Below are 26043 nucleotides of genomic sequence, written 5' to 3'. Positions count from 1 at the left end.
GATTAGGGACTTAGACATATTCGATTTCTCACGCTTTATGACTCTGTATAACCGTTGCCACTTTACTTAATAAATCCAAGGTCCTCGTGCCGACAGACTTTATTACCTCTCCGTCTCATTTTATCTGGTCCAGTAACTAGACAGACCGTTTTTCCCCTCAATTTGGTGACCCCGACGTGATATTTTTTCTGAAATTGAACCGCAACTGGGAAACGAGAGACGGAGAGCGGCACGACCTCGGGACCCCGGAGCGCCGGACCGATTCCTGCATTCTCACCTCGGGCCCAACAAAAGGTAGGCAGAACCTGTTGATAAAATCCAAACTCTGCATAGTTATATAGGAACCACATTAGGAGGTGAGACTGTGAGAGCGGTTCGCTACGGGATATCTCGTGGGGACGAATAGGACTGTATCCCAGCATTTCCCCATAAACCCGATTGACCCTGAACGCGTGACACATCGAATATCGGCTCGTTGCATGGTGAAGGAATACCCACGAGACCATAGGGCCTATAAGAATCGGGCATAGTGATACAAGACTACCGATGGCCAAGTAATGGATGTGTAATAAATACACCTGCGTTTTAAGAGAGTTGTGATCCCCACTGGCGTGTTAAAGAGGGTTTAGTATCCCCACCAGCGTTTTGAAGAGGGTTTAGTATCCCCACCAGCGTGTTAAAGAGGGTTTAGTATCCCCACCGGCGTTTTAAGAGAGTTGTGATCCCCACCGGCGTGTTAAAGAGGGTTTAGTATCCCCACCGGCGTTTTGAAGAGGGTTTAGTATCCTCACCGGCGTGTTAAAGAGGGTTTAGTATCCCCACCGGCGTTTTAAGAGAGTTGTGATCCCCACCGGCGTGTTAAAGAGGGTTTAGTATCCCCACCGGCGTTTTGAAGAGGGTTTAGTATCCCCACCGGCGTGTTAAAGAGGGTTTAGTATCCCCACCGGCGTTTTAAGAGAGTTGTGATCCCCACCGGCGTGTTAAAGAGGGTTTAGTATCCCCACCGGCGTTTTGAAGAGGGTTTAGTATCCCCACCGGCGTTTTAAGAGAGTTGTGATCCCCACCGGCGTTTTAAAGAGGGTTTAGTATCCCCACCGGCGTTTTGAAGATGGTTTAGTATCCCCACCGGCGTGTTAAAGAGGGTTTAGTATCCCCACCAGCGTTTTAAGAGAGTTCTGATCCCCACCGGCGTGTTAAAGAGGGTTTAGTATCCCCACCGGCGTTTTGAAGAGGGTTTAGTATCCCCACCGGCGTGTTAAAGAGGGTTTAGTATCCCCACCGGCGTTTTAAGAGAGTTGTGATCCCCACCGGCGTGTTAAAGATGGTTTAGTATCCCCACCGGCGTTTTGAAGAGGGTTGAGTATCCCCACCGGCGTGTTAAAGAGGGTTTAGTATCCCCACCGGCGTTTTGAAGAGGGTTTAGTATCCCCACCGGCGTGTTAAAGAGGGTTTAGTATCCCCACCGGCGTTTTAAGAGAGTTGTGATCCCCACCGGCGTGTTAAAGAGGGTTTAGTATCCCCACCGGCGTTTTGAAGAGGGTTTAGTATCCCCACCGGCGTGTTAAAGAGGGTTTAGTATCCCCACCGGCGTTTTAAGAGAGTTGTGATCCCCACCGGCGTGTTAAAGAGGGTTTAGTATCCCCACCGGCGTTTGAAGAGGGTTTAGTATCCCCACCGGCGTGTTAAAGAGGGTTTAGTATCCCCACCGGCGTTTTAAGAGAGTTGTGATCCCCACCGGCGTGTTAAAGAGGGTTTAGTATCCCCACCGGCGTTTTGAAGAGGGTTTAGTATCCCCACCGGCGTGTTAAAGAGGGTTTAGTATCCCCACCGGCGTTTTGAAGAGGGTTTAGTATCCCCACCGGCGTTTTAAAGAGGGTTTAGTATCCCCACCGGCGTTTGTGTATTAAATAATTCTATGTGGTAAGAAGGTTAGAGTCCTTTATCAGGGTTAGAGTCCCTTTGCAGAGGAAACGGTATGCCTGGGGCATGAGTGACACACAGAGAGAATAAGATAAACTAGGCTCGTTGCGTGGTGAAAGAACACCCTCGAGGCCTAAGGCTCGCCGCCCTTGATAAGTGAATCTGAGGTGCCCGAAGAAGCACAACGATTTCTTGGCCATATATTCATTGCATATGCGGGGACTGACGGACAGACACCTGAACTGACGCAGACTAGGGATAGCAGAGACCTCTCACCCCCACCTTCACGACCAGAGAGACAGTGTGTGTGTGTGTGTGTGAAAAAGAGAGACAGAGAGACAGTGTGTGTGTGCGTGTGAAAGAGAGAAACAGAGTGGCTGTGTGTGTAAGTGGCCCAGAGAGAGAGAAAGAAAGAGAGTGAGCGATTCTGCGTGTCAGGAGGCAATGTGTATGAGGGGCCGTTTAGGACATAACTAATTGAGACACTCACACACATACCTATGAAACACTCTTACACTCACTACTGAAACGCTCACACACTCACTACTGAAACACTCACACATACATACATACTCTTCTGAAACACTTACATATACATATGAGAAACACACACGCATACATACATACCTCTGTGGCATAGGCCTATACACATACATATGAAATGCTTACTTTCATACAAGTGAAACATTTATACGTATCTATCTGAAACACTCATGCAAGCACATATTTGTATAAATGTTTCAAATGTATGAATACGTTTTTCAGTTATATGTATGCATGCTCTTACATGAGGATGTGCAAGCGTTTCAGAAGAGTATGTATGTATGTGTGAGTGTTTCAGTAGTGACGGTGAGAGCGTTTCAATAGTGAATGTAAGAGTGTTTCATAGGTATGTGTGCATGAAATTCCAAGGTCAAGGTCGGCATTTAAACCGGAAGGCGGGAACAAAGAGTGCCGGTTTCTAAGCCAACGGTGAAGAGTGTGACATTTCAGCCAATCTAAGCCAACGGTGAAGAGCGTGACTGAAATGTCACACTCTTCACCGTTAGGCTTAGAAACCGGCCCTCTTTGTTCCCGCCTTCCGGTTTAAATGCCGACCTTGACCTTGGAATTTCATGCACACATACCTATGAAACACTCTTACATTCACTATTGAAACGCTCTCACCGTCACTACTGAAATTACTGGTATGAATACTACATGTGAAACGCTTGCACATCCTCATGTAAGAGCATACATACATATAACTGAAAAACGTATTCATACATTTGAAACATTTATACAAATATGTGCTTGCATGAGTGTTTCAGATAGACACGTATAAATGTTTCACTTGCATGAATGTAAGCATTTCATATGTATGTGTATATGCCACAGAGGTATGTATGTATGTATGCGTGTGTGTTTCTCATATGTATGTGTAAGTGTTTCAGAAGAGTATGTATGTATGTGTGAACTTTCAGTAGTGAGTGTGTGAGCGTTTCAGTAGTGAGTGTAAGAGTGTTTCATAGGTATGTGTGTGAGAGTGTCTCAATTAGTTATGTCCTAAACGGCCCCTCATAAATGTGCATGTGTGTGTACGTCAGTGTGTACGTGCGTGTCAGCGAGTATGCGTCAACGTGCGTTTATGTGTGTGTGTCTGCGGGAGACAGAATGAGAGGAGCCGTGTGGGAAGTCAGTGTGAATGTGCGTGACAGCATGTACATGTCAATGTGCGTTTGTGTGAGAGGGAGCGAGAGAGATAGCAAGGAGAGACAGCAAGGAGAGCTAAAGTCGGAGGACGATCGAGTCAGTTGGAGGTAGCGATAGAGTGCGTGTTTTTCTAACAATGAACGGTTGTTTCAGGACCACGAGAAGGGACTCTGTATAGTTTTCAGGGCCAGAGTGTAATCCCCTTTCCCATATGTGTAGTCCTCCCATTTGAGGTCCCCGTCCACCATATTTGAAGTCCTCTACTCCACCTCATGTTGTAGTTCACCTCCCTAGAATTGTATGGAAGTTAGAACCTGTGAGGGTGTTTTGGTTCGGACTGACGAGGCCTGTACCAATTTCGGTGGTCAGCTTCGTAGTTTTGTGTATATAGAAATTTGGAAAGGGGGAGCAGTATTAAGTTATTTATAATAAAGTGAAAAGTTATTTGTGAATGAAGGGACAGAAGGTTCTTTTTGTGTGTGAGAGATAGTTATAAGGCCTTATTCCATGATGGGGAGTTCAGGATGTTGCATTCCAGGCTTATCTTTTAACAATCCTAGGTGCTGCTTGACCCTAAGGGGAGTGAGGAAGAATAAGAGAGCGAACACATTTCACCCCCATTTGTCGACCTACACCATTAAGGCAGTACAGAGAGACACACTAACACACAGTACAGAGAAAGGAAATAGAGAGTGTGTTCAACTGAAAGCGTGTGGTGGCCATACGCCATAAAATACCACATATCCAAGGAATACAGGTAGAGCTCTGTTGAGTTTTCAGGCTTTGATAAATTTGTAGTTCCCCGTCTGCCATGTTTGAAGTTCTTTGTAGTCTCTGTCCATAGATTTCACCTGAACAACCCCTCTGCTGGCCGAGAAAAGGAACTACCACTGGTTTCTCCCACACCCAGCACCCAAAGTGGGAGGGAGACACGCAGAGAGAGAGAGAAGCCACATTCCACCCTTATCTGTTGTCTTGCACCAAACAGCACCCCGTACTGAGGAGGGAGAGAGAGCGTGTTCTCCTGAAGGAGGGAGAGAGTCACAGGGAGACACGCAGCGGATATTCACATTATGGCTACAGGGTTTCCCCCAGCACTATCTTGTTAAGGCGGCCGCCTTAACAAGACTAGGGCCCCGCCTTGACTACCAATGTATTGAAAAAAAAAAAAAAAAAAAAATTGAAAAAAAAAAAAAAAGAAATGGCATTCCTAATACTCAGGTAATACTGTTTACAACATTAGTCGTGCCAATACATTTTTTTGAGTGTAATTGAGACGGCGACATCTGGTGGTTGAATATATTGTTGCATAGTCTATCATAGTCACCTGTCAATCTACCGCCAGTGACGTGCGGTGAGGTCAGTGAGTGGGTAGGCACTGAGTTCTGAAAGCCAGATTTCTCTAAACCTATATATTGTTAAATCAAAAACAATAAACAACAAACAGGCACGCACGGCCGATTTCAAATAAGTTCCTCCCTTTCACTCACACACACACACACACACACACACACACACACACACACACACACACACACAAAAAAGTTAAGTGTATTGTCCATTATTTGTATTTAATTTGCACTTTTCTTTAATTTTATTTTGTAGTGTCTGCATGTTTGCACAACATTTGTACCTACTGTTGTTTATTTATATGGAAATAAACAACGTCGTTTATTTCATTCATGCGTACTGGCATCTTTGAGCAAAATACCCCCAAAATTTTTCGCAGCGGCGCTTTGCGCCGCGACAACAACACCACCGACTGCTTACCACCTTGACTGAGACATTTACTGGGGGAAACACTGGGCTAATTTGTTTTTCTTTAAGTTTATTTTTTATTTTTTTATTATTATTTTTTTTTTTTTTTTTTCTGTCTTCCTAGGACAACAGTAATGATAATCTAATGCAATTGGACTAAAGAGGGTGTTGCTATTATCTAAGTGATTCATATTATTTTCACTCAGGAACGAATAATTGAATAAATATGGATATGATAAAGATGAGGATAATAATTAAAAAATATACATAAAGTAAAAACGTAATCTTGATAAACTGTACAATAGGACTACACCAATTAAAATATAGGGTAAATCTCTTTGGTCAAGGATGACGGGGATTAGCGCTACATCTGCTGGGAAGGGATCCTACATGCTATGTTGTCAATTTGGATTCGGAAGTAGTGGGTTTTCCTTTCAAATGCCACTACTGCTGCTGCAACACTTTAATAATTTTAATCCTGATAAATTACTTTTTGTTTTATAGTTTCCCTGATGTGTATCCAATACGCACACACTTGGCTGCATAGAACAGATGGGGCTGAAGACTCTGTTTCCATCCCTCCACTTTGCGATCTATACCACCATATGGGTGGGGATTGATTGTATCCCAGGTATGGCATCCTGCAGCGAGCCAGTATGGAAGGCTGGTTAGCCAACGACGGGTAAGATCCCACCTTGACACCCGGGACGACCTAAGGCAGGCACAGTCACGATTACTTGGCAGAGTCGCTGTGGGCACTGGCTTACTTGATCATGAAGTCACGAGCTGCAACAATCATAGGAAGTGCCGGGTGGGATGTAAGGTGGAGGAGGAACAGGCGTCAGATATGTCAGCTCTGGCAGCAGAGGTGGTCTTGGAACAGGGCATGTCGCATTTTATTTATTTATTTTTTTACCTTTGTGGTATAGAAGCCCACTAACGCATGTACGTTTTTCGGTTTAGTGCATGACTTTGGAACAGCGTGGTCTCAGGCGGCTGATGGTAAACCCACCCATATTGGGCTTTGGTTTTGGACACACTGGTTCGATTTCCCTTCCCTAAAGATTGGCTTTAATTTGCTGATGGTTAAGGTTAGACGTTTCGACGTTGGTTGCACCAACGGCGTTCTTAGATTTGCTTATCATTTAATGCGCATGGTTTTGACCATTGCGCAAGGGGTGAGGTATTGAGGAGAATTAAAAAATAATAATAATAATAATAATAATTAGAAAACAAGGTTTTTCTTCACCATACTTGCAAACAATGATTGACATCCGGCTAAATGAGTGTGAAATACAGTGTTCAACAGATGGGTAGAAGCAGTCCCATCAAAAGACCAAAGTGCGACTACAGTAATCAAGTTTCTGACTGGAGAAGTCAAGACAAGGTTTGGAATTCCGTCAGAAATAAGCTCAGACAAAACGTTTGTTCAGAGAACACTCAAACAAGTGATTCAACATTTGCATGTCAAATAAAGACTAGATTACGCCCCAATCCTCAACCACAAGGTAAGGTGGAAAGAGTGAATGGGACGCTCAAGACTAAAAATTAACAACATTTGTGCAAGCACTAAATTGAATTGATGCACTACCACTGGCACTAATGAGTTAAAAACTAACAGAACGACACATCTAACCCCGCATGAAATGCTTAAGGGTCGACCCATGCCTTCACCTAACATTCGAGGGTGCCAAAAGGGACTTCCATTAGAGTAATTAGAAATAGAATTAAGGAAAATATGTTTGAACATCTAACTGTTGTACATAAGTTTGTAATTCCAGCAAGAGAAACACAAAGTTCCAGGGCCAGAGGAGGAGCCAGATGCAGACACGCCCGGAGCCGACCAACTACCCAAGGATGATGCAATCAGATTTCGGCAGGGTTTGAATCAGTCCTGTTTTGGTGGTCCACTATTAACAAAAATGTTGATTGGATAAATAATATATACTATAATCAGCAACGTTTTGCCAATTTTTCCACGGATAAGGTCAAGGGACTATATAGATATAGATATGCTATTGGCAGAGCAAGGAGGGGTGTGTGGGATGATAAGGACAACATGTTGTACTTTTATCCCCAATAACACAGTACGGATGGGTCGGTGGCCAGGGCGCTGGCAGGGTTACAGTCCCTCAGATTAGAGTTGGCAGAGAGCTCCGGCATTAATGACCCCTTCACAGGATGGATGGAGAGCCCAATGAGCGATGGGTGCTACAGGTGCAGCAGGTGCCATCCAAGCTTACCTGGGGATCGAGTATACACCGGAGAGTTTGGACGAGGGACCACCAGAGGGGCCCGACCTGATCTGGCTGGAGAACATAGAATAGACCCCCTGCACCATTGTCCAAGAGCCCCACCACCACACCCCCCTCCCCCCCCCCGCCTGTGACGTGCTAGTAACCTCTCCAGGTGGGCTGCCCCATTCCCGTCCCCGCCAACGGCACCACCCCCCTCCCACCTGATGCACCCACGTCGCCCGGACCAGGGATCTGCGTTCCGGTACCAGGGGCTGCGGCCCGTTCCCTTAAGGCTTGAGGGCGCCCCTGGCTGTATTCGCTTCTGTACGCTTCACTGTTTTTAGCCGCTCCCATATCTATGCCCGCGTCTACGCAACCGACGCCGGGAACGCAAATGTTGTTGTTTATATCGCTGTCCCACTAGATGGAGCTCGGGGATACACACGGGCGAGATTCCAGGGGCCTTGATTGCCCGTTTATCAGATGAGGTCCTGAGCGCAGTTGAATAAAAGGGTCTAATGCTCAGCGACCACCTGCCCGTGATGACGCTCAGGACTATTCCGTGGTTTCAGTTGTTCCCGTGCCCCGGGCCTACCCTGGATACCCCATGCGTGTGATTGCTTATTGTTACACGACCAGTTAACTCCTCCTCACATCCTTAGTGTGTGGTCATCTAGGGATGGGTTGAGGGGGATTGCCATTCGTTGTGTACCTCATATCTTTCTGATATTATTATTATTATTGAGGGACACGTTTCATGGTTACATTTCTTTCCTGTGATTGTTATTGTGTAGTGTTTGTGTGATGGTTGCATTTTGTTTATATCGTTATTGTTTACTGTTAGTTTTGTTGTTGCATTTTGTTGTTGTTGTTATGATTTGGTGTTGGTTTTGTTGTGTATCATCTGCTGCCAGTATTGTTGGTATTGTCTGCTTGCGATGTAAGGCCGGGGTGGATGCCACCCCCTAGGTGGGGTGTGTATGGCATACCCATGTCTGAAGCATGGGTAGCGTTTCTCCCACGTGGTTTCCCCATACACCCGGTCCAGCGAGTTGTTTTAGTCCCATGCTCATGGTTGTTTGTTTTATGGTCATTTGCCTTCTTTCTGTTATTTCTAATAGTGTTATAATGGTAGTCCCGCGCTGGAGTCCTATCCCTCGTACCCCTAATGAGTAAAAGTCGTCTTGCGACGACTTGAGGGGGATATGTTGGGCAAAATAACCTGCTGAGTACATCACATGTACATTATAAATATAGCTAACTCCTACCCTAGCCTGATGAGCACATCACATGGGAGACACATTACAATATATAGTCAACTCTTGCTCTAACCCAACAAACACAAACATGATAATATATAGTCAGGTCAAGGCCGGAGCCGAAGGCCCCATTTCCCAGGCTGGCAGATGGTGGACACTCAGACAATGCACCAGTCATCCTCAAGAACGGGAGAGCCACATTAATTTATCACACAGGAGACACTTTGAAGCTCTCCCCCGTTAGAAGGAACCAAGAGAAACACCTGCCCATACCAAGGGCCTGAGAGCCACATTAAATTATCACACACGAGACACTTCGGGGGGGGCACTCCCCCGTTTTAATTTATCACACCAGAGACACGAGGAGCTCTCCCCCGTTAGGAAGAACACAAGGGATACACACCAGGGCCTGGGAGCCAAGGCCAAGCAAAAACACACAGAACCACACACACCTCAAACGCACACACCTCATCGAGAGGAGGATACAGCATAAAACTGTATCACACAGGGACTCTTCACCTTCTTCTGAAGCAGACCTTCCACGGAGGCGAAGCTCCGGACGAACCATCAGCGCTGATTAGGGACTTAGACATATTTGATTTCTCACGCTTTATGACTCTGTATAACCGTTGCCACTTTACTTAATAAATCCAAGGTCCTCGTGCCGACAGACTTTATTACCTCTCCGTCTCATTTTATCTGGTCCAGTAACTAGACAGACCGTTTTTCCCCTCACAACCATTACAGCTATGGCAGATAAGTTATCTGGTTCACTTGCACCTCTCTGTAACTATAGTGGTTCTGTGGAGTGCCTTACTGATGACCTCAACATTGCCTTGTCTGTTGCCATTGATTCAGTTGCTCCGAACGTAACTAAAAAACGAACATTGAAAAAACCAGCCCCTTGGTTAAATACAGAAACGCGCATTTTGAAGCGAAATTGCAGGATCCTTGAACGCAAATGGCGCTCGACTAAACTTGAGGTCTTTCATCTTGCATGGCATAACAGTCTGCTCACCTATAAGGGTGCGCTGACTATTGCCAGGAATGCCTACTTTTCCAGTATCATCAATTTGAATAGAAACAATCCTAAGTTTCTTTTTGACACGGTGAGGAGTCTCACTCAGAAACAAACTCAGACCGTAGGCTCATCGATCGTGGCAGGTGAATTCATGGATTTCTTTGAGAATAAGATTCAATCAATTAGAGAGGAAATTGATGCTTGCCATGCGGCTAATCCTACACATCCTGTGGGGCAGGATGGGGTCCTGCCAAGTAGGATGGTGAACTCTGACTCAACTCTCTTGGAGTTCAAGGCAATTCCTTTGGTGGAACTTGAAAGGGTGATAAAAGCATCAAAGCCAACAACTTGTATGTTGGATCCTCTCCCTTCCAGGGTTCTTAAGGAACTTCTTCCAACGGTGGGGCCTGCAATCCTCTCGCTTATGAATCTTTAATTTTCAACAGGAATTGTTCCCTCCAATTTCAAGGCTGCGGTTTTAAAACCGCTACTCAAAAAGCCTGGCCTAGATCCTGAATTAGTCAGGAACTATCGGCCTATATCGAATCTGCCCTTCCTGTCCAAGGTACAGGAAAGGATTGTAGCAAAGCAAATCGTTGATCATTTGACGAGGAACAATCTCTTTGAACCTTTCCAGTCAGGGTTCAGGAATTTCCACTCAACTGAAACTGCTATTACAAGAGTCGTAAATGACATCCTTTTAGCTTTGGATAAAAATACAAGCACAATGCTGGTGCTATTGGATCTCAGCGCTGCATTTGATACGATCGATCACAGCACTCTTCTTCATCGTCTTGAACACTATGTTGGTTTCGGGGGTACGGCTCTTGGTTGGCTTGAATCGTACCTCACAGATAGAACCCAATTTGTGCTTCATGAGGGTGCAGAATCAAAGCACTGTAAATTGCGCTTCGGCGTACCACAAGGGTCGGTTCTTGGTCCATTACTTTTTGCAATTTACATGCTTCCTCTGGGCTTCGGAATTAGTTTCCATTGCTATGCGGATGACACCCAGCTCTACATTCCTGTAGATTCCGGGGACTCGGCCCAGATTCAAGGGGTTGAGTCCTGTCTGGCTGCTGTGAAGGGCTGGATGTCACAAAACTTCCTACAGCTTAATTCTGGGAAGACAGAGCTGATAGTTATCGGCTCGAAGCGGGACCGGGAAGAGTTTGAGGATGTCTCTCTGTGGTTGGATGGCTTCGCCATCCCACAGAGTGCGTCCGTCAAAAATCTTGGTGTCCTGTTTGACCCTCAATTATGCTTTGACCAACATATAAGAAGTATAACTAGAATTGCCTTTTTCCATCTGAGAAACATTGCAAGAATCAGACCAATGTTATCTGCAGTGGATGCAGAGACACTGATTCATGCATTTGTTTCGTCAAGACTGGACTATTGCAATGCACTGTTCTCGGGATTACCGAACTCTACCACAAAAGGTCTACAGCTGGTACACAATGCGGCAGCTAGACTGCTGACCAGAACGAGAAAGTTTGATCATATTACACCTATTCTCGCCTCTTTGCACTGGTTGCCGATAACTTTCAGATCAGACTTTAAGGTGCTATTGCTAACCTATAAAGCCTTGCATGGATTATCTCCATCCTACCTGAAGGACCTGATTATTCCTTATAGTCCTTCTCTGTCCCTCCGGTCTTCGGGAGCGGGCCTTCTTTCATTGCCGAAGGTTAAAAAGAAATCGGCTGGACAGAGAGCGTTTGCCTATCGAGCCCCCTTCCTATGGAATAGGCTGCCATCAGTGATCAGGGAAGCTGACTCTGTGGAGCTATTCAAAGGAAAGCTCAAAACGCACCTCTATAATCTTGCATTTGGAGTGTGAAAACGACAGATGCGAAGTGAAGACTACTCTGTTTGCTTGTGCTTTTCTTATTACATTATACATACCCACTATGTACTTTTCCGTTCTAATTCACTATTCTGTCTGTTCTAGCGTGTTGCGGGTACTGGACTGGATGCCTGGACTCTCCTCATGGATAACCGGCCAGAACCCCATCACCATTTCAATATGATGTGCATGTATTTACCTGTATGTCAATTGTGGCACCCATTGCACTCCTGACCATCCCTGGAAGAAGGGCTCCCCTACACTGCGTTTCTTCTCATGATTTCTTCCTTGCTGATTCAAGGGAGTTTTTTCTTGCCCGTGTGGGGGCATGGGTAAAGGGGGGTGTCACAAATATTTGGCCTGTTAAGCCCTTTGAGACTGTAATGGTGATTAAGGGCTATACAAATAAAATTGAATTGAATTGAGAGAGAGAGGGAGGAAGAGAGAGGGAGGGAGGGGAGGGAGAGAGAGAGGGGGGGAGGGAGAGAGAGAGGGGGGGAGAGAGAGAGGGGGGGGAGAGAGAGAGGGGGGGGAGAGAGATAGAGAGGGGGGGGAGAGAGATAGAGAGGGGGAGGGAGAGAGAGAGAGGGAGGGCGAGAGAGAGAGGGGGAGGGAGAGAGAGAGAGGGGGAGGGAGGTAGGGATGGAGAGGGAGAGGGAGAGAATGTAACATTGTAGTTGGGCTCCCCGCTGCTCTTGGTCTCTGCAAGACCCAAGATGGCGGACGTCTGGACAAAGGAAACCCACGTCACCAAGACGCGTTGTCTCTTTAAATCCTACCCCACGTGTTACACCCAACGTCCGCGGTAGATTCAAACTGGTTTGGTTCGACCCAGATAGCACTGGTCAAACGCACTGTATTGGATCTCTATAAAAAGTATGAGATTTCTGCAAGTTTTTGCAGAAAAGAGTTTGGAACGTTTTTGGCCGGTAATAAATAATATCTTGGCCTGTACTGGCTTTACATCCGTACATTCACCATCCAACACTTAACCACAGGTAATATTTCTCCCACGTGGTACAAACATTAGATCTAGACGGGATTGGATACAGTCTATCTACAAACCCATAAAAACACACTCCTAGCCCTTTGTTCCTTTAATATAATTATTTTATTTAATCTGTTAGCGTATATGAGGCCGTCCAAGTAACCGGCTGTTTTGAATTACAATCGGATGGCCGAGACCCCGGGACCACGCAACCAGACGGAGGCAGTACAAGCTATTCACCTAAATGTTACTATTCTAACTATTACAGAGTTTGGTCATTAACAACAGGTTCTGTTTACCTTTCAGTGGCGCCTTCAACCAGCCTGTACTGCGTCTCGATGGCCGCGTGGCTCGAGTCTCGGTCCTTAGAACTTTTCCAAGAACGCCAGGGGTCACCAAATGCTGAGTAGTTCTTCAAGGAAAGGGTTCAAATCCGGGATTGCTTTTAACTGACTTTATTGTTAAAGTAGGCATGTTTCGGTATGGTAACTGGCTATGGAACGAAAGTCTAGGAATCGTGTCGAACACGTGTGAGAGATAATAACTCTGGCTACTACGGGCCATGGGCTAAGGCCCATGCCCCCTCGCGGGTGTCGCTGAAAATCTCACGCTCTCCACCTAGTGTGCACAGGTAGAGACCGTCAAGTGGGCGTGACCTAGTGGGCGTGGCCGGGGTGCCGTAATGGCTTCGGCTTCTTCATATATTTATAGGTGCTGCTATCTGTGGCTGGAGCAGCCTCCAATAAGGTCTTGCTCCCCTTGTGGCTATGTATAGTATTTACGGCTTATATGTTTGGTCCTGCTTCATTGAGTCTATGTGTGGGTAGCTTAGATTCTTGAAATACGTAACAATACCACCTACCTCATGATATCCGCACTCACAGTTGATCTTTTTCCCAAAAATATCATATTTGCGGGGAGTTTGACTGAACACGGGGGTCGAGGGACAAGCATTAATCCGCTGTATTACCGCCCTCCATCTCCTGCCTCCCGGTCTCTGGCCTGTTGAAAATGTATATTTCCCCTGAGCATACAGGGTCATCACACCTGCCCAGTGTGAGTCTGGTTTCCCAGTCTTCGTCATTTCTAAAGATAAGGACATGAAAAACAGCTGTTATTAGGCAAAAGCTGTAAATATCCTGGCCTAGACTACTTCATCACGGATCATTCAAGTAAAACTATATACCGTATTTTCCGCACTATAAGGCGCACCGGAGTATAAACCGCAGCAGCTAAATTGAATGATGTGTAGGCTTGCTGATTTAAACTTCGAATACTAATTTTCCGAGTGGCCGTTAGCTGTAAAAATCCATAGATTAGCCGCACCGTTATATAAACCGCAGATTCGAAAAATGGGGAAAAAAGGCACGGTTTATAGTCCGATCAAGATTTCAGAAATAGTAGGATATGCATACCCCTGACATAATGCATGTACAGTATAGCGATTTCCCGATTTAAGCATGTATGCGTTCATTTTAGTACTTACTTATGATGTCTTTTTCATCAACCTTCCTGTAAATCGCTAAACGTATACCTGATAAATTAGCGTCAAAGGTTTCGGAGAAAGATAACACTGCAGTCGTCCAAAGGTGTTGAATGGGACCTGTCAAGTACTGTCCGTCGACCCAGAGATTTCTGGGGATCTGATTGGCTCTTTTGCCCCACTGGTTTGGAGCATTAGCGCTGTGTTAGGACTTTGTTAGGACTTGTTAGGACTTTGTTAGGAACTGTTAGGACATGTTAGGACTTTGTTAGGAACTGTTAGGCAGTCCATTCAGTGACAGGCAACAATATCTATCTTGCTCAAATGTTAGCGTTCTGCAACATTTTTGGTAGGTAAAGCATTGCATGACTTCGTTCTGTTTACACATTCATTAAACAGTAACATTCAGCAGTGTTTCGTGATCGGATCATTTTTGACTTCTCCCTTATAAATGGGATTCAATCATATTCAAAGCGTCATCTTCACTACAATATGGAGATACCAGGGATTGAACACGGGACCTCATACATGCGAAGCATGCGTGAGCTACAACCCCAATTTTTTTAAAATAGTACATCTCTACTATTAATACCTAGCTTTGCTTAATGATACAGCCAATCAATAGGTTGACTTGCACTAGGCCATTCTAAGAGATGCAGATATTTGGCCTGCCTGCTAAAAGCAGAGGTGGTAAACTGGTGCGGCAGATTTCAAACATTGAGAGGGGGATCCAATGGACTTCTAGTGCATCAGCTTAACCGCTTGGCCAGGACAATGGTGCTTAGCGACCTCAAGTCTATCAGTTGTTCGAACAGTAACAGTGCAACGTTTGAGGTTCTGTGATCAAATTGTGAAATAGTCCTAAACCCTTGACCACAGCTTGCTTTGATCACATCTTAGTGATCGGACCTCAGCACTCCTACATGAGAAGCTTTACAGATGAGCCGAAAACAGATTACTTCAATTGTACATGTGTGCAACCGAATCATGAAAGTTTGCTTGACGATACAAGAGGGGAAATCAGTTATTGACTGACAGTACGGTATCATACATTTCTTAGAGGAATATTCTGCGTACAGATAGCAGAACTGGCCAACGCTTGTCGGCAGGCCTGAATCTTCGTCGTGACACAACAATGTTTTTCTCTTCTGTGGCTGTCACGCTTAGTGCATAAACGTTACGTACTCATATCAACGTGTTGACCGGCACTAGCTTTTGAAATCGCACGCACTGATTAACCTGTAACGTTGACGACAACCCAGTTTCAATTCTCTCACTTGTTTCGAACATTAGCATTCGGCAACATTTTTGGTAGGTTAAGCATTGCGTGACCTCATTTTGATCAAAATAGCACTCACCAGACTTTCCTAGGGCAATCGAATTGAGGAGCTGGGGTTTGAACCCGGGGCCTCATACATGCAAAGCATGCGCCCAACCACTGAGCTAAACCCCTTACTGCTGATGTATGTACATTTTAAACCTGCTTCGGAAAACACTAAGGGTTTTCTCGTCCATGGCATTCAGCACTTGGACCTGACAACACTAGTCTTCGGATCTATCAGACCTTTGAATATTAACATTTTATGTTTGGAGAACATGTTGTCATAAACATTGGATGCTAAGAGCGTGTCCAGATAATGCCTGGTTTTAAAGATGGCGCCTGCTACATGGTTAGATAAACATATTTGCACTGAATTCATGCAGTTTCACCGTAATATGTGTGTGTGTTGGCTGAACAAGGGAATGAAAAACCGTATTCAGATACAACCGTTGTGGGCAGGATTCAAACCTGTGCGAGGAGACCCCACTGAATTTCTAGTACATCACCTTAATCACTCGGCCACGACAACACACTTTCAGAGTTCCAAGTCTGCGGCTTTTTGGAACAGGAAGAGTCTGGAACATTTAGGGTAGGTTAAGCCTTGCTTGATCTAATTTTGAAATAGTCTTCAAATTGACTGAAGCTAGCTTTGATCACATCTTGGAGACGGCAGGCATTGAACCTCAGGCCTTCTACATGAGAAGCATACGCTTTGCCGTTGAGAGACGTCCCCTGTGTTACTTAAATTGTACATCTGTAAAACTGATTCCTGAAGCTTTGCTTAATGACAGAAGGGACAAATAGGTCATCAGCTGGCACTAGGGTATCATATATTTTATAGAGAATTTTGCTTGCCTGCCGCCGTTGTCATTGATGGGAAGTCTATTGCATTGATGGATTGCAAGTTTACAACCGCAAGCAAGATTGCCAGTTAGGACAATTCCTTTTCTTTTAACTGCAAGAAAAACGTATATCACATCTACACCAGATGATGCTGTTGCAAAAAGTATAGGCAGTGCTGGGAGATGAACCCAGGGTCTCCGATTTACAAGACAGGTGCTTTGACCAGGTAAGCCACAGTACCCCTTTTGCAATGTATACTTGAGACACCAATGAAAAAGGTCTCATGTAGCGTGACCTGATCATGTGTTAAGCGATCAGAACTGCCGGCTAAAGGAATTCCAATTGAGTGGGTTACTTTCATTATACAGTTAATTATAACACTGCCTACTCTGTGAACTAGACAGTCACTATGACCGTCAAAGCCACAGCAACCCTCTCAGTTCAGGAGAAATGCTTCAGCAAATGATTGGGAAGACTACGAAAGAGGTCTGCAGTACAATGACATATTTCTGTTGATTCTTTAAACAGTCCACTATACATACACTTATTAATCTGTACCATTGACGGCAGGAATCGAACCTGCGCGGGGAGAACCCAACGGATTTCTAGTCCATCGCCTTAACCACTCGACCATGGCAACACACTTTTGACATTACAATTCTCTATCTTTTTCAAACGTTAGCATTCTGCAACATTTTTGATAGGTAAAGCATTGCATGACCTCATTTTGTTTAAACATTCATTAAACAGTAACATTCAGCAATGTTTCGTGATCGGATCATTTTTGACCTCTACCTTATAAATGGGATTCAATCATAAACATCGTGGTTGACATGCACTAGGCCATCTTAAAAGATGCAGATATTTGGCCTGCCTTCTAAAAGCAGAGGTGGTAAACTGGTGCGGCAGATTTCATACATGGAGAGGGGGATCCAATGTATTTCTAGTGCATCAGCTTAACCGCTTGGCCAGGACAATGGTGCTTAGCGACCGCAAGTCTATCAGTTGTTCGAACAGTAACAGACTGCAACGTTTGAGGTTGTGTGATCAAATTGTGAAATAGTCCTACACCCTTGACCACAGCTTGCTTTGATCATATCTTAGTGATCGGACCTCAGCACTCCTACAGAATATAGCATACAGCACCTGGTATTCCCAGGCAGTCAACAGCCTCAGTGCAATGGCTGAGCCTCGCTATGGGTGAACCACCTTCTTGATCATGGTATGTCCCTTGCCAGGTGTAGATAGATGTCCTGTCTAACTGTTTGACCCTAAAGAGTTACCGTATTATGAGTGGGTCCCGCGGGATTTGACTTGACGTGATTTGGTTGCGATTACCTGGAACTCGAGATACATGTGGTCTATGTTATTACCGTGGTTGTTAATAAATACATTTTTACCTTTACCGTTCAGATACGTTTGTAAACAAAACGACATGGTGACAGAAGTGGGATTCTTCCTGAAGACATCACTTGGACGACTTCATCTCTCGGAACGTCAACTTTGAAGTCTCGACCGTGGGAAGCGACACCATCGAAATGGCAGATGGATTCAGACGTCCGGACCCTCTCGTTTTCGATGAGAATGTGGCAGTGCACTGGCGCAAGTTTGAACGAGAATATGAGATTTTCATTGCCGCTGCACACAGCGATAAACCTGCTCGAACGAGAGCTTATATACTCCTCAATCTCGCAGGACCGGAGGCTATAGAGAGAGAGCGGTCATTCACCTATGCGCCCGCCGTACTAGAAGAAGATGATGACGTCGTCGTTCCAGCAGAATCTAGAGAGGACACCGAGTGTCTTAAAAGAAAGTTTAAAGAAATATGCAACCCGGAATCAAACGTGATAATGGAGAGGCACAACTTCAACACCAGACACCAAAAACCTGGCGAAACAATCGAGGCATACGTGAGTACACTACGAAATCAGGCTAAAAACTGCAACTTCGGCGCATTGGAAAATGAAGGGAAAAACGGTCTGTCTAGTTACTGGACCAGATAAAATGAGACGGAGAGGTAATAAAGTCTGTCGGCACGAGGACCTTGGATTTATTAAGTAAAGTGGCAACGGTTATACAGAGTCATAAGCGTGAGAAATCGAATATGTCTAAGTCCCTAATCAGCGCTGATGGTTCGTCCGGAGCTTCGCCTCCGTGGAAGGTCTGCTTCAGAAGAAGGTGAAGAGTCTCAGAGTGATACAGTCTTATGCTGTATCTCCTCGTGATGAGGTGTGTGCGTTTGAGATGTGTGTGGTTCTGTGTGTTTTTACTTGACCTTGGCTCCCAGGCACTAGTGTATGCATGTATATCTTCTTGTGTTCCTCCTCACGGGGGAGAGCTTCAGAGCATCTCCTGTTGTGGTCCTCCCGTTCTTGAGGATGACTGGTGCATTGTCTGAGTGTCTACCATCTGCCGGGAGGAGAAATGGGGCCCTGGCTCCGGCCCTGACCTGACTATATTCTCATGTATGTGTTATGTGTTAAAAGTTGACTATATTATAAGGTGACTGCCATGTGATGTGCTCATTAAGCTAGGGTAGGAGTTAGCTATATTTATAATGTACATGTGATGTGCTCAGCAGGTTATTTTGCCCAACATATCCCCCTCAAGTCGTCGCAAGACGACTTCTACTCCTTAGGGGTACGAGGGATAGGACTCCAGCGCGGGACTAGCATTATAACATTATTAGAAGTAACAGAAAGAAGGCAAATGACCATAAAAACAAATAACCATGAGCCTGGGACGAAAACAGCTCGCTGAACCGGGTGTATGGGGAACCACGTGGGAGAAACGCCACCCATGCTTCAGACATGGGCATGCCATACACACCCCACCTAGGGGGTGGCATCCACCCCGGCCCTACATTGCGAGCAAACAATACCAACAATAATAGCAGCAGATAATACACAAAACATACCATAAACATACAATAATACAAAAACAAACACCAAAAACAACAACCAACAACAAAGCTGGCCACATAACAAAACCAACACCAAACCATAACAATAACAACAAAATGCAACAATAAAACAAACTCCAAACATAACAACAAAATGCAACAATAAAACGAACAGTAAACAATAACAATATAAAAATGCAACAATCACACAAATACTACACTAACGATCACAGGAAAGAAATGTAACCACGAAACGTGTCCCTAAATAATAGCGAAGATATGAGGTAGATAACGAATGGCAATCCCCCTCAACCCATCCCTAGAGGACCACACACTAAGGATGTGAGGAGGAGTTGACTGGTCGTGTTACAACAAGCAATCACACGCATGGGGCATCCAGGGTAGGCTCGGGGCACGGGAACAACTGAAACCATGGAATAGTCCTGAGCGTCATCATGGGCAGGTGGTCGCAAGGCGCCACCTGAGCATTAGACCCTTTTATTCAACTGCGCTCAGGACCTCATCTGATAAACGGGCAATCAAGGCCCCTGGAATCTCGCCCGTGTGTGTCCCCGAGCTCCATCTAGTGGGACAGCGATATAAACAACAACATTTACGTTCCCGGCGTCGGTTGCGTAGACGCGGGCATAGATATGGGAGCGGCTAAAAACAGTGAAGCGTACAGAAGCGAATACAGCCAGGGGTGCCCTCAAGCCTTAAGGGAGCGGGCCGCAGCCCCTGGTACCGGAACGCAGATCCCTGGTCCGGGCGTCGTGGGTGCTTCAGGTGGGAGGGGGGTGATGCCGTTGGCGGGGACGGGAATGGGGCAGCCCACCTGGAGAGGTTACTAGCACGTCACAGGCGGGGGGGAAGAGGGAAGGGGTGTTGCGGTGGGGTGTCAGCCGACGGTGATGGAAACAGGACGCCGGGGCCGTGCACCTGGAGAGGCCACTAGCACTCACGGGTAGATGTCCGGCTCGGCGGGGACACAGTAGATGGCGGGGGTTGGGAGTGTCTCTTCGGAGGCGTAGGTTGGGAGTGTGTAGGGGAGCTCGTACTCAAAGTCAAAGGGTGCAGGGTGAGGGAGGCCATACTCACAGTCAAAGTTTGCACAGGAAATACAGACCACTGTCAACAATTAATGATTGGTAAATGAATAATGAAATAGTAAAGCAATAATAAATCAAATAGTAAATCAATAAGTAAATCCAAGAGGGCATACAAATAGGTGTAACCATAAACAAAATAAGAATCAAAATCACAACAAATAACTCTAAATATATGTGACGCAAAGTCCTACACTTTCAGCATGCATTGAAAGTCAACACCACAAAAATTATCAGGGGATCTTCATGTATTGGTGCGCTGCATGGCGTGGGGGCTCTTGGACAATGGTGCAGGGGGTCTATTCTATGTTCTCCAGCCAGATCAGGTCGGGCCCCTCTGGTGGTCCCTCGTCCAAACTCTCCGGTGTATACTCGATCCCCAGGTAAGCTTGGATGGCACCTGCTGCACCTGGAGCGCCCATCGCTCATTGGGCTCTCCATCCATCCTGTGAAGGGGTCATTAATGCCGGAGCTCTCTGCCAACTCTAATCTGAGGGACTGTAACCCAGCTGAAATTTGATTGCATCATCCTTGGGTAGTTGGTCGGCTCCGGGCGTGTCTGCATCTGGCTCCTCCTCTGGCCCTGGAACTTTGTGTTTCTCTTGCTGGAATTACAAACTTATGTACAACAGTTAGATGTTCAAACATATTTTCCTTAATTCTATTTCTAATTACTCTAATGGAAGTCCCTTTTGGGACCCTTGAATGTTAAGTGAAGGCATGGGTCGACCCTTAAGCATTTCATGCGGGGTTAGATGCGTCGTTCTGTTAGTTTTCATGCGATAACTCATTAGTGTCAGTCGTAGTGCATTAGTCCTTTAATTTAGTACTCTAATTTAATTTTGTTAATCTTTGTCTTAAGCGTCCCATTCCTCTCTCCACCATACCTTGTGGTTGAGGATTGGGGCGTAATCTAGTCTTTATTTGACATGCAAATGTTGAATCACATGTTTGAGTGTTCTCTGAATAAACGTTTTGTCTGAGCTTATTTCTGACGGAATTCCAAACCGTGTCTTGACTTCTCCAGTCAGAAACTTGATTACTGTAGTCGCACTTTGGTCTTTTGATGGGACTGCTTCTACCCATCTGTTGAACACTGTATTTCACACTCATTTAGCTGGATGTCAATCATTGTTTGCAAGTATGGTGAAGAAAAACCTTGTTTTCTAATTATTATTATTATTATTTATTTTATTTTTTTAATTCTCCTCAATACCTCACCCCTTGCGCAATGGTCAACACCATGCGCATTAAATGATAAGCAAATCTAAGAACGCCGTTGGTGCAACCAACGTCGAAACGTCTAACCTTAACCATCAGCAAATTAAAGCCAATCTTTTGGGAAGGGAAATCGAAACCAGTATGTCCAAATCCAAAGCCCAATATGGGTGGGTTTACCATCAGCCGCCTGAAACCACGCTGTTCCAAAGTCATGCACTAAACCGAAAAAACGTACATGCGTTAGTGGCCTTCTATACCACAAAGGTAAAATAAAATAAAATAAAACGCGACATGCCCCGTTCCAAGACCACCTCTGCTGCAAGAGCTGACATATCTGACGCCTGTTCCTCCTCCACCCTACACCCCACCCGGCACTTCCTATGATTGTTGCAGCTTGTGACTTCATGATCAAGTAAGCCAGTGCCCACAGCGACTTTGCCAAGTAATCGTGACTGTGCCTGCCTTAGGTCGTCCCGGGTGTCAAGGTGGGATCTTACCCGTCGTTGGCTAACCAGCCTTCCATACTGGCTTATTGCAGGATGCCGTGCCTGGGATACGATCAATCCCCACCTATATGGTGGTATAGATCGCAAGGTGGAGGGATGGAGACAGTCTTCAGCCGCTTCTGCCCTATGCAGCGTGTGTGTGCGTAAAAGATACACCTCAGGGAAACTATAAAACAAAAAGTCATTTATCAGAGTTAAAATGATTAAAGTGTTGCAGCAGCAGTAGTGGCATTTGAAAGGTAAACCCACTAATTCCGAATCCAAATTGACAACATAGCATGTGGGATCCCTTCCCAGCAGATGTAGCGCTAATCCCCGTCATCCTTGACCAAAGAGATTTACCCTATATTTTAATTGGTGTAGTCCTACTTGTACAGTTTATCAAGATTACGTTTTTACTTTATGCATATATTTTTAATTATTATCCTCATCTTTATCATATCCATATTTATTCAATTATTCTTTCCTGTGTGAAAATAATAATAATCACTTAGTTAATAGCAACACCTTCTTTAGTCCAATTGCATTAGATTATCATTACTTTTGTCCTAGGAAGACAAAAAACAAAATAAAAACTAAACTTAAAGAACAACAAATTAGCCATAATGTGAATATCCACTGCGTGTCTCCCTGTGACTCTCTCCCTCCTTCAGGAGAACACGCTCTCTCTCCCTCCTCAGTACGGGGTGCTGTTTGGGGCAAGACAACAGATAAGGGTGGAATGTGGCTTCTCTCTCTCTCTGCGTGTCTCCCTGCGGCCATAACGCCTTGAAAGCGAGCGTGCTCTGGGGGCTGGGTGTGAGAGAAACCAGTGGTAGTTCCTTTTCTCGGCCAGCAGAGGGGTTGTTCAGGTGAAACCTATGGACAGAGACTACAAAGAACTTCAAACATGGCAGACGGGGAACTACAAATTTATCAAAGCCTGAAAACTCAACAGAGCTCTACCTGTATTCCTTGGATATGTGGTATTTTATGGCGTATGGCCATCACACGCTTTCAGTTGAACACACTCTCTATTTCCTTTCTCTGTACTGTGTGTTAGTGTGTCTCTCTGTACTGCCTTAATGGTGTAGGTCGACAAATGGGGGTGGTCGGGGTTGTGGACGCCCGTGCACTGAAGGCCGGGTGCGGGGAGGTTTGTCTCTTTATATTTATTAGTAACCGGGATAATTCTTCTAGCAGGGGGTGATCGAGAGTCGGGGTTGGATTGGTATTGATGCTGTCCATTGGGGGGCGGTGTAGTTGGGGAAGGGCAGGGTTGTTGTTGTCCAGCAGGGGGCAGTCTAGTTGGGGAAGGGTAAGGTTGGAGTTGTCCAGTAGGGGGCAGTCTAGTTGGGGAAGGGTACGGTTGGAGTGGTCCGGCAGGGGGCAGTCTAGTTGGGGAAGGGTAAGGTTGGAGTGGTCCAGCAGGGGGCAGTCTAGTTGGGGAAGGGTAAGGTTGGAGTGGTCCAGCAGGGGGCAGTCTAGTTGGGGAAGGGTAAGGTTGGAGTGGTCCAGCAGGGGGCGCTGTAGTTGGGGAAGGGTAAGGTTGGAGTGGTCCAGCAGGGGGCGCTGTAGTTGGGGAAGGGTAAGGTTGGAGTGGTCCAGCAGGGGGCGCTGTAGTTGGGGAAGGGTAAGGTTGGAGTGGTCCAGCAGGGGGCAGTCTAGTTGGGGAAGGGTAAGGTTGGAGTGGTCCAACTTTGGCGGAGGGGGAGGTGTGGCTTGGGACTGAGTGAGAGAACTCAAAAAATGGCGGCCGTGATGCTATAACTCTGTGTGGCTTGTCTAACACACGAGAGCGGATGAGAGACTAGGGGGTAACTTTTGTCACTCTTGGAGGAGGAGAACGAGAAAAAAGGAGGAAAAAACAGGGGGGAGGGAAGCAAAAAACAACAACAGGGCCTAAAGACGTTATTCAATACATCCAGATATTCTTCATAGCCAATAATCGTTATCTATCTTTATTGATTAATCTGCTTCAACAGACTAAACCGTCAACCAACGCGGCAAAGAGATGTTATTTAGTATCGTAGTTTATCAATGCGACAGGTCCGGCAGTAATTCAAAGAAACACAGAGAAAAAAGAGATATCATTTATCCTTGTCAACTTATCTAGGTCTAGTTTTAACGGTTCAAACAGTAAATTGAAGCGACACAGTAAAAAAGGTTATTTATCATTGTCAATTTATCTATTTCCGCAGGTTACGCCATAGGGCAACGTAATACGTCAGAGAGACATTATTCATTATTATCAATCTATCTATTCTTACATTTACCCGTTTTAGCGGGCAAAGATAGAGCGGATCACGCATACACACCCACTGAGTCACTCACAGATTCCCTCTTTCTCGCAGACGCACACAGAAACATATCGACAGACTTCTCATTCTGTGTCCCGCACCCAGAATCATCAGACACGGCAAAATAGCGTTAAGCATAGCAAAGCAAGCAAGCGTTGCACACATAGCCGGGTTATCACTGATTGATTTATTTCCATATTTCAGCCGGCCCAAAAATACGCTCGCTCTCTTTCTTTCTCTCACACACACACTGTCTCTCGTTCACTCGCGCATACACACGCTGTCTCTCTTTCACTCGCGCATACACACGCTGTCTCTCTTTCACTCGCGCATACACACACTGTTTCTTTTTCACTCGCGCATACACACACTGTTTCTTTTTGCAAAGGGACTTTAACCCTGATAAAGGACTCCAACCTTCTCACCACATAGAATTATTTAATACACATCCAATACTCGGCCATCGGTAGTCTTGTATCACTATGACCGATTCTTATAGGCCCTAGGGTCTCGAGGGTATTTTTCCACCATGCAACGAGCCTAGTTTTTTCCTCTGGTTCCCCCCTCGGTCCAGGCATCCCTCTGGGTCCACTCTATGGCCCAGGTATTTATTATTCCCTCTGGTTCCCCCCTCGGGCCAGGCATCCCTCTGGGTCCACTCTATGGCCCAGGTATTTATTATTCCCTCTGGTTCCATCCTCGGTCCAGGCATCCTTCTGAGTCCACTCTGTGGCCCAGGCATTTATTATTCCCTCTGGTTCCCCCCTCGGGCCAGGCATCCCTCTGGGTCCACTCTATGGCCCAGGTATTTATTATTCCCTCTGGTTCCACCCTCGGTCCAGGCATCCTTCTGAGTCCACTCTGTGGCCCAGGCATTTATTACTTTGGCCATCGGTAGTCTTGTATCACTATGACCGATTCTTATAGGCCCTATGGTCTCGAGGGTATTCTTTCACCATGCAACGAGCCGATATTCGATGTGTCACGCGTTCAGGGTCAATCGGGTTTTATGGGGAAATGCTGGGGTGCAGTTCTATTCGTCCCCACGAGATATCCCGTAGCGAACCGTTCTCACAGTCTCACCTCCTAATGTGGTTCCTATATAACTATGCAGAGTTTGGATTTTATCAACAGGTTCTGCCTACCTTTTGTTGGGCGCGCGCGAGGTGAGACTGCAGGAATCGGTCCGGTGCTCCGGGGTCCCGAGGTCGTGCCGCTCTCCGTCTCTCGTTTCCCAGTTGCGGTCCAATTTAGAAAAATCACGTCGTGGGTCACCAAATTGAAGGGAAAAACGGTCTGTCTAGTTACTGGACCAGATAAAATGAGACGGAGAGGTAATAAAGTCTGTCGGCACGAGGACCTTGGATTTATTAAGTAAAGTGGCAACGGTTATACAGAGTCATAAGCGTGAGAAATCGAATATGTCTAAGTCCCTAATCAGCGCTGATGGTTCGTCCGGAGCTTCGCCTCCGTGGAAGGTCTGCTTCAGAAGAAGGTGAAGAGTCTCAGAGTGATACAGTCTTATGCTGTATCTCCTCGTGATGAGGTGTGTGCGTTTGAGATGTGTGTGGTTCTGTGTGTTTTTACTTGACCTTGGCTCCCAGGCACTAGTGTATGCATGTATATCTTCTTGTGTTCCTCCTCACGGGGGAGAGCTT

General features: G+C 45.8%; 1 non-coding gene and 1 pseudogene across 1 annotated transcript; both read right to left on the bottom strand.

Moving 5' to 3' along the window:
• Positions 1–16929: 16929 nt before the first annotated feature.
• On the bottom strand, positions 16930–17011 carry trnas-aga (transfer RNA serine (anticodon AGA)). The gene has a single exon. It is a non-coding gene; the product is annotated as a tRNA-Ser (tRNA).
• A 461-nt stretch (positions 17012–17472) lies between these two features.
• LOC115532680 (uncharacterized) lies at positions 17473–17617 on the bottom strand (annotated as a pseudogene).
• Positions 17618–26043: the final 8426 nt, after the last annotated feature.

Source organism: Gadus morhua, chromosome 19, assembly GCF_902167405.1.
Source record: "Gadus morhua chromosome 19, gadMor3.0, whole genome shotgun sequence".
NCBI classification, from domain to species: domain Eukaryota; kingdom Metazoa; phylum Chordata; class Actinopteri; order Gadiformes; family Gadidae; genus Gadus; species Gadus morhua.
Note: the sequence above shows the minus strand (reverse complement) of the source record. Positions and strands in the feature narration are given on the sequence as shown.